The following is a 10,321-nucleotide window of genomic DNA, read 5'->3' on the forward strand; positions in this document are numbered from 1 at the left end:
TGCCTTGGGGATATAAAACCCTAGGGCAGGTAGTTTGGACTCCCTCACTAGGTGTAGAAGACTTAAGGAAGGAAGTTGTTGGGCTCAGACCCCCAAAGAAGAGCAAAGGGAAAGAGTGAGGGTGGGAAAGAGAGAACTGATGACTTCTGATTTCTTGGGTCCAGTCACTGAGATCTCTGTATTTGCTCTGATTCTTGTGTCCTGGATTCCCAGAATCATTTCAATGAGTCTGCCTTTTCCTTGAAGCCAGTTGGAGTTGGGCTCCTCTCAATTTTTATTCAGACTTGATTCTAGATACTTCACTCCCAGACACAAACAGAGGCACCCATTTGTTTCAGCACCATTACGAGTGAAACCCTTTATTCTTTACTGAGAATAGGGTGTGCAGACCACCAAATGCAGTTCATCAGCATCCTGGGCAGGAGTGCCCTAAGTGTGAGAGAGGGTGTGTTAGGAGTGGCCTTACTGATTCCTGAATCACTCCAAGTGTTACACTGCCTGTGCCAGGCCAATCCTGTCATTTCCTCGATCAAAGACCGAGAAATACTGCCTCAGGAAGACGTCACCCAGGATCCAGGTCTCTGTAGATCTACCCACTGGGATCTGTTTAAAGAATATGTAGCAGTCGCCGGTAGAATCCTGGGGAAGTCAGAAACACACACCAGTCAGCCTGACCCTTATCAACAACTCACCCCAATATCCAAACCGAGCACCGTTCTTGATTTCATTTCCCCTCTTTTGATAGGAATCAAGTGGTTTTATGAGCAGCAGGGGATATGACAGTTCATCCAAAACCAAAAAGGGCCCACACATGTGGCTGCCATGAGGAAGAGTGTGGTGAGTGGAGGACTGGGAGCTGGGCAAACAGTGGAATGATAAACAACAAAGTCCTACTGTAGAGAGTAAGGAACTATATTCAAAATCCAGTGATAAACCACAAGAAAGAGAATAAGAAAAAGAATGTATATTTTTTATGTGTATGACTGAGTCACATTGCTGTGCAGCATAACTTAAGGCGACGCTGAAGATCAGCCACACTTCAACAATTTTTACAAAAGAACAAGAGTGTCCCCTGGTTCTCCTCAGTCCCTGTTTCTTTTCTCCTGACTCTTGCTCCTTGTTTTCTCTACCGAGAATGCAGGTCCTCCTCTGGCATCCCCACAATCCAAACTTTATTAAAAAACTATTTTTTATTGGAGTATAGCTGATTAGCAATATTCTGGGTTTCAGGTGGACACTAAACGGACTCAATTGTATGTATCTATGTATCCTGGTCCCAAAGAAACTCCTCCCATCCAGGCTGTCATATAACTGAGTGGAGTTGCCTGTGCTACACAGTAACTCATTGTTGGTTATCCATCTTAAATATAGCAGTGCCCTCAACACATTCATGAAGACTTAGCTCAGGAACTCTGGGAAACCTTCAGCCCACACTCACCCTGTTTGGCCGCTCCAGGCTTAACTGGGTAACGTACTCTGGCTCCCCATTCCCACCGGTCAGGCTGTAGTCCTCATCACCCCTAGTAAGTCCCCAGTGCCCCAATGCAGAGCACCTTGGGATGCCATTTGCATGGAATCCAGTGCAGTGTTGCCTAGAACCAAGCAACCCTCCATATGGCTCCATGAGTTTGTTGTCTTAGAATTCCTGAAATTCCCTCCCTTCCTCAAAGCCTTCTTTGAGCCCATCAGCCTGCTATGTACTCCCACAGGGAGCTGACATGAAGCCTCCACCCTGTGCCGGGGTGAGCAGTCACTGTGCACCCTTTATTCACCTTAGTATCCAACATCTCCACAGAGGGGTCATGTACCCCAATTCACAAAGGGGGCACCTGGCAAGAAGAAGGGGAAGAAGCAGCCGAGATCTAGGGTGACCATGTGATTTATCATCCAAAGCAGGAAAACTTTGAGAAGGGAAGGGAGACTGTTAATTTATGATGGGACATCACACTGGGATTGTCCCCAGCCATTCTCCTTGTAAAATGGCCTATTTCAGGGACTGCTAGTGCTGACTTTCGTGTTCATGCACCTAAGAGTTCAGATTGAACTGAAGCTCTCTGAGGACTGAAGCCCTCAGGGTTCCCCTCGCCTTGTGACTCCCACCATGCCAGCATGGTGTGGCGTCTCCACATTTATTTCAGGATGATCAGTGTCCCAGACGGCCCTTTACTCTCAGGTAGTTGGTTCTGTGGGAGGCACTGGCCCAGCCACAAGGCTCAGAAGCATCTGCAATGGTGTGACATGGCCTGCAGAGGGCGCCCTCTTCCCAGCAGCAGCCCAGGGGATCCTGCAAGCTCCAGTTTGAGAACCAACTCTCAGTATTGTCCCCTCACCTTGATGGCGTAGACTTCAGCTGGCACTGGGTAGTTGATGCCGTTGATGGTGAAGTCAATAGAGGGCAGGGTATTGACCACAGAACATGAAACGTAGTGCTGTTAGAGAGAGAGGGAGAGAGGTTGGCCCTGGAGATCCTTGTTGTGTGTGGAGACTGGGACTGACCCTGGGGCATGACCTTTCACCTTGGAGCCCCTTGGCGTGGCACCGATGAGCCTCAGGATGTTATCGACCAGTTTTCCTGGGCCAAGGATCAGTGATGTCCCGGTGTCCACAAGGGCCTCACAACCGCCATTACAAGCAATAATGCGTCTGTTCATGGAGATGCTAAGAGAAAGTGTGACAAAGTGCACATCGAGGTCACTCTGAGTCTCCCCAGAGCTGCCCTCTTCCTGACTGTCTCTGAAACAGCCCTTTGTCTCTTGCCCTGACTCTCTTCATCTGCTCTCAACACAGCACCTCCCTTGACATCCTTGATGCAGGACTTGAATACACCAGGATCTTTTGTAGCTTGACACAAGCTGCTTTTCCTTCCTAGAAGAGTCCCCTCCCCTTTGACTAGCAAAGTTCTTCTCATCTTCCAGATTCCAGCTTAACTGTATTGTTTTCAAGGAAGACTTCTCCCGATGTTTGTCAGTCTCCTCTCTTGGTCACTCTCTGTAGACCCTTCCACACGTCTAGCATGTACCAAAGTCAATTCACTAAGTGAGTGTGTCATTTCTGTGCATCTGCCTTCTTAGATGTGAGGGCGAGTTTTATTCTCATTGTTTCCCTAAAGTGCCTGGCACACAGTGGATGCCCAATGTGTGTCTGTTCAATGAGTGAATGAAGACTGTGAAAATAATGAGAAACATCCAGAGAGCTGTATCTGGTGGGGAACAAATAATGGGTCAAACACAGAGTGAAGATGGATATTCGCAAGGGCGGCAGATTCTCATAGAAGTGGAAGACAGAGGCTCCTCTGGAAGAGGGTGTCTCCCAGCACTGCTCCTACAACCAGCTCAGACCCTGAGACCCTGCCCAGGATATACATGACTAGCCCACAGAAACTCCAAAGGACAGGTCAGCTTTTGTCTGAGGGTATCACACAGAATCCTTTCAGTTATTGCCTCTTGTCCTCAGGTCACTCCTGGATCCCACCTTTCTGATTCTCTCAGTTTTAGCCCCTGCCCCACTCTGTGCCCAGGGATGTGGGGTGTATTTTTTATTAGTTGCTTTCACGTTTTAAGACTGCAGCCAATCTTTCTCCACCACTGGGTAGCTTCTCCATAAGGAGACCCATTGTCCGCATTTGCTCAGGACTTTCCCTGTTTTTAAATTGACATTTATTTGTACTGAGAACTTCCTTGGTCCCAGGTAGCTCTGGACAGTTGGTTATCTTATAACTATGTCCAGGCTGGTGAAATACTCCCTGATCCTGTTCACCACACTGCAGAGTCCTCTGACCGTGCTCCCCACCTCACAGGGTAGCAGGTGCAAGGCTCTCCCAGCTGCACAGACCTCTCTGGACCCTGTGAGGACCAAGGTCAGAGCCCTGGTCAGGAGGCCTGGGGATTATGAACCCATGGGCTTTTTGTGTATCTATGTGCTTGTGTGTTTGTATGTGTCTCTGTGTGTGCTTCTGTGTCTCTGATTAGCTATGCAAGTTTTGCATGCTTATATGTGTCTCTGTGTATGTTTATATGTGTCTGCTTCTGTGTTTCCATGTGTCTCTGGGTCTATCTGTGTCATTGTGGGTGGTGTATATGTTTCTGTGTCTATTTGTCTGAGAATGCATTTCTGTGTGTCTACCTCTGTCCATGTACAGTAGTGGGAGCATCCCTTGGGCTGACACTCAGAGGGAGAGGCTTACCGGTCCATGTGGACACACCAGTAGCCCGCTTGGATCAATGGTATCCAGTTGAGTGCTCCCTGGTAGTAGGATTTATCCACCCCACCAAACATCACCACACTGCCCCCTGGCTTGCTTCTGTAGAGAGAAGACAGCGGGGGGATCCTTGGAGGATGGTAACAACATCACTGTCTGAGATCTTTGCTTCTCCACCCATCAAGACCCAACAAGATCCCCATCTACAGATGCAGAAATCGAGTCTAAGAGCAATTGAGAACCAGACTGAGATGGTTACTGGCTTTGAGTGGCACAGAGGAGGGTAGAATCTGAGTCAGTTGGCTGGACTGCACCCACTATATCTTCTGAAGATGCCCTGGACCTCCTGTGACATGAGTGCTCAGACACCCTCAGAGGACAGGGTGCTGAAGCATTTTGGCTCTCTCCTTGTCCAACTTGTCATTTTTTCAGGAAAATCAAGGCCTTGGAGTGCTAAGGCTGTGGGATCAGGTCACCCAGAGTTGGCTCCAAAGGCCTGTGACCTCTACAGTCCAAAGGGCCCCACACTCAGAAGGGACCCCACCTCTGCTCTCCCTGTCTTGAAATGCCTAATATTTCTTGAACAAGGGGTCCCACACTTTTGTTTTGTGTCCCACACTTTCATTTTTCACTGGCTCCTGCAAATTGGGTAGCTGGTCCTGGGCTCACAGTGAAGTGCTAATGAGGAAGGAAAGATACCCACCATCCTTCTCCTTCCTTATCAAACGCATAAGCAAATCCTATTGCCTTTTCCTTCAACTTGTTTCCTGTTGCTTCCATTAGTCTTCCTCCTCACTCATCCCCCTAGACCAGGGTACTGATCTTGAGCCCAGGAGCAGGGTTATGTTCCAATAAAACGTTATATATAAAAGCCAGTGATGAAGCCAGGTAGGGCCCTGGGGCCATAGTTATCTTGGATTAGATTATTTCTCAGGATACTTCTTTATCAAGTGTTCTATAAATTTCCTACACCTGAAAGCAAATCACAGCTAATTCGGAGAAATGGATTTTCCACCTCAGACTTACTTGCTCAGGTATAAGGCAAAAACCAGCTCAGAAATGGCACCTTGATTCTTCAGGTTGTCAAGGACGGGGATGCCTCCAGTGAGAGATAAGTTGGGGTAGCTCAAGCCCAAGATGCCATCAAAAGGCCATCCCTCAAACCCGGATTGCTCCATGCTTAGACCAAATCGCTGGTCAGTACTTACAAGGTCCCCAATCTGTGGGAGAGAAGAGTGATCCCACTTACCGATATATGAACTGGGGATAGGACTGGGCTGGGGTGCATTGCCATTAGATCCTCAGAGAAGAATTGAGGCTGGGCTGTGTGTTCGGTGGACCTCAGGCGGTTAGACCAAGCTGAGACGGGAATTTGGGTTCCATTTGTGAGAGGCTATGAATTTTAAAACATCTGCCCCTGTGAAAGACACCACCTGAGTGAGTCAAATTGGCCTCGTGGCTTCTGTACAAGTGGGGCAACCAAAAGCCAAGTCAGGGCCCATCGGTGCCCCCTTGTGGACAAAAGGAGCCAAGAGCAAGGTAGCCTTCTCTTTGGCATCACTGTGACCTAATGACAGGAATAGACTGCATTCTCTGTAAGGTACTGTGAATTCTGCGTCTGTCCAGGAACACGGAAGCTGAAAACACAATCTTAATTGCAGTGATCTATGAAATTACTGCCTGGGGATACACTTTTTGGGATATGTGTGTCTTTGTGTGAGTGTGTATGAGATAGAAAGAGAGAGGGGGGAACTACTCAAGTACTTTGGAGGGGGGACTACTCAAGTACTTTGGGCGAGGCAGGCCATAAGTTTTGTTGGACTCTCAAAGGCTGCCTAGAGTGAGAACTCATTTATCAGGACCCCTAACTTCTCAGGCCTCCAGTTTCCCAGTCTGGATACCTGAAGCCCTTGACTGCCCCGAGGGTCTCCAGATCAGATTTATCCTGTCCCCAAACACCCCACAGCAACTTCAGTCCTGAAAAGCCAGTTGAGCTCCACTGTTTATCACATGTATGTCCTCAGCAAGGCCCTTGCTGTCTGCACCTCTGTTTCCTGATATGTCTCATGAGCTAATCAGAGTAACTGCTGTGTGGGGTTGTTGCAGGACTAAACGAGTTATCACCTGAAAGTGCCTGGAACAGTCTGAGAATATAAAACTGGGTGCTTTTTTCCCCTCTTCTCACTCCCAGCAAAATGAACCTTGAACTGCTCATGGACAGAGAAGCTGCAAGTCCCCATCTCAAGCCACTCTCTGGGTTAGCTAAACTGTGTGCTCGTGTGTCACCACGGGCACTGCCTCCCCAGGGACAGGATCCTGTGGGTAAGATGGCAATTATCTATGGGAGTTAGGCTAGGAAGGGTCCTGCCAGATGGTACTGCACCTGTTTTGCAAGCAGTGGTCACTCCATAGCCAGTCCTGACTCAGCATTTGTTACACTCTTACCCGAACGGTGTCAATAGCAACAACTCCCTTCATCCTCACAGAAACGTATATGAGGCTGAGGGTCTCTTGGGTAGGCCGGAAGGTGGAAGACTCAAGATGTCTGAACAAAGTGTGTGAAGCTGCAGACACAAGAATAAGTGTCATCAGGTGCCAAGGGTGCAAAACAGAGTGGCAGGGCAAGGGCAAATGATCTGGGTACGGGGTGTCTATACTCACAACAGAATCGGCTGGTACAAAGGACGGAGGGCACCCACAAGTCAGATGAGCCTGTGTCAAGCATAACCTGGAATTCCTGAGGGGGTGTTCCAATGGTGATGTTACCCACATACACCATCTACAGGGAAAAGGAGGGAGTGGGTTAGTACAGAACTGGCTACCCTCTATTCCCACACACATGCCTCCCTCTGGATGTCACATATCTCTTGAGATCACTCCTAACCACTGCAGCTCACTGACTTTGGTGACAGAGGTGCCTGCATTTGATATATTTTTCCTGTGCTGCATGGTATGCAGGATATTGACTCTGTGACCAGGCGTTGAAGTGGTACCTCTGCATTGGAAGCTCAGAGGAATAACCACTGGACCTCCAGCACCACTGCACACCCAGGGAAGTCCTGGTGCCTTCATTTGAGAAGCTCTGTAGTCTCTTCAAACCCAGCCTTAGCACCCCCTTCTCCAGGAGGTCCTTCTTGATCAACCTCAGCCACTCCCTCTAAACTCAGACCACATTCAATCAAGCACAGAGGTGACCCTTTCATTTGACATGATTTACTAATATGCCTATCTCTCGGGCCAGCATGAGCATTCTTGAAGACAGAATAAGCCCGTTTTCTAATCTAAAAGCAGTAACCACAATGTTAGATACTTATGGCCTTACATGGAATTAGGGTTCAGTAACTTTTTACGGCTGTGGTTCTTGTCTGTGGAAACTGAATTCTTCTACCTGGGAATTCACAATGACTTTGCCATTGGTTCTGCCATTTGATCAGTGACGGTTCACTCTTCATCTGTAACTGACTGACTCACTTATTTCAGAGGGAACAATCTCCGTCAAATTAATGACACATATTTGACACAGAAATGGATATTTACCTGCCACCTGCTAATTTCCGGGCCCAGTCACAAAGAGCAACAGTTGAGGATGAGAGTGTGTTCTCCTCTGGGTGGGGTCCCTGTTTTCCAGAGTTTCTGCCTCCTGCAGGAACCCCAGCCCCAACATCTCACCTGGCACCTCCGGATGAGCCCTGGTGCTAGTCTAGAGCACCAGAGGGCGCTGTGGAGCACCATCCTCCCAAAATACTCACATCGTTGATGTTTCTCAGGGGGTGAGTAGTTATGTTTGAGCCAGGAGAAGAAGTCAGGAAGAGTCTGTAAGCATGTTCCTTCAGGAAATTGTTCAGCATGTTTTTTTCACTGCGGGTTTTTCTCATGATATTCACTCTCGTTAGAGGTATTCTTTACCGAGCATTTGACAAAGAAAACAAAGAGGAAGCTACAGTTAGCTGTCAGTGTTAAGGTAAAACCGTCGTTGTAATGGCCCTGTGTATTTTCTAATCATTTTTATGAGGCATATTATTATCGGAATTTTATGCATATACCATGACAAAGACATAGGTTTAATTACGGATTCTGTTCTGCAATCTGGGATAAGCCATATGACCATGTGGTGTCTCAGTCTCCCCCTCGGTCAAATCCCCCTCCAAATAGAATATCCTGGGGGTAAATAAAGTGATGGATATAAGGTACCTGATAAATAGAAAGTCTCAACAATGACAGCCATTGGCATTGCTGTTGCCATCCCACTGTATCCTTCTCATAGAACCTCAAGGAAGGAGGTAGAAGGGGGACTCGTACTCTTTTACAAGGGAGCAATTTGAAATGCAAGAGGTTACTGAGTTGGCTGTGGTCACACTGCTTGTCAGATATAAATCAGTATATAAAACAGTGTATCTTTCTCCAAGTTGAAAGAGAAGGGGGAGTTGAAAGAAGAATCCAGGAGATAGGCAACAAGTAAGGGAAATTCAAAGGCTTGAGAAGGAAGGATGAGTCAAATGAAAAATTAAAACAACACAGAGAGAAATACACTCACAGAGACTTCCAAAGAGATGGAGAGGTAAATGATAGTGATACAGAGATGCAGACATAGACATATACACACTGAAGTAGACAGGGAACAAAGATGACATGTTGAATAAAATGTAGAAAAGTGCTATTCCACAGGACCACACCTACATCTGCATAGACTGTGCACTGAACAGTTGTAAGGAGTTGCATTTTCAATAGCTCATGACTGGACCCCAAGAGTTGTGCAACCATGCAAATCTACACCAACACCCTTGGGATCCACAGTTCCTAAAGCAAGCTACTTATCAATAAGTAAGGGTTGAATTTCAAGACTGTCAGGGCAATATTCATTCCCATCTAAACCTGATGGGTGGAAGAATAATCAGATGAAAAGAAAAATCTGAGAAAGGAAGATGATCAGCTTACATTCCCCATACATACTTGACTATGCACTCTGAGAAGACCACCAGCCCGAGGAGCACAAGCCACTTCATGCTTCTTTCCTGGCTCCAAGTACTCAAGGAAGTTCAGGTTCTTAGCATGTACTGGTGAGCAGGGGCCCCTAGTTATATATGCTCTGACCTACCCTAGTTTTCCCCTTTATGCCTCTAATAGATCTGATAAAAACACAAAGCTTTCGATAAAATCTTTACCTTCATCAGTGTCCTTGGCGAGTGGACTTTGAAGCTTCTCAGAATACAGACAATATAACTGCAATCTCTTCCTTGAAGCTTGGCTGAAGAATCTAACTGATCTGCATGGACATCTAAGGAGAAGGAGAACCTTGCTTACTTGGAGAAAAATCTGCTAAGAACATCATGAAAATGGTAACTAGGGGCCATAATCAACATTCATGGTTTCATGTCATCTTCCTAGCCACTTCATGAGATATGCATTGCTATCTTCATTGGAAAGGAGATTGCTAGGAGGATAAGTTGTCAAATGGCAAAGTGAAGACTTCAGGGACAGCCCAGGGACATACAACTGGCATTAAGTAGTGGGTCTAATGGCAGAGATCAGGGCACCTGTGATGCCAGTCTGCATCAGAGACTTAGGGCAGAGCAGTACTTCCATTGCATTGGTTTCAGTATGGAAAAAATGTCATGTGCCTACACAAGATATTTTATATCATCCAACAAATGTACAAGGAAGAACTGTGTGCTGGGTTCTGGGTTAAAGGCTTCAAAGTCAAAGTTGATCAAGACGAAAGTAGTCTTTATCTTAAGAGAGCCAGCAGTCTAGTTCTCACAAACTCATGGCCCCAGGAGGCAAAAGAAATGATAGTAGGACGAGGTGGCCATGCTGGACCCTGACCCCTGGGAGCACTCTTTCCTCCACTTAAACCATGCTGGAAAGCAGGCCAGTCGGCCATGTTTTCAAGAGAATGAGAAGGTTGGATATTTATGTACAATCTACTGATTTTAATGTTAGCAACTAATTTTTTTTTCCCGAAAAGTCAGTGGGAAGGAAATGTCCACAACGATGTGCTGGAATCAGCCTTCAGTCTCTGCAGGTTTTTATCTAGCCTACACTTGGGAGTGCAGTGGGGATAGAAAGGAATGTAATTCAAGATTCAAGCTGGTTGATTTAAAAAGAGACTGAATGCATATTGAA

General features: G+C 46.9%; 1 pseudogene; it reads right to left on the bottom strand.

Annotated features, from left to right (window-relative positions):
- Positions 1-489: 489 nt before the first annotated feature.
- On the bottom strand, positions 490-9,249 carry LOC122430853 (annotated as a pseudogene).
- Between the last annotated feature and the right edge of the window lie 1,072 nt (positions 9,250-10,321).

This window comes from Cervus canadensis, chromosome 29 (genome assembly GCF_019320065.1).
Source record: "Cervus canadensis isolate Bull #8, Minnesota chromosome 29, ASM1932006v1, whole genome shotgun sequence".
Lineage (NCBI taxonomy): Eukaryota > Metazoa > Chordata > Mammalia > Artiodactyla > Cervidae > Cervus > Cervus canadensis.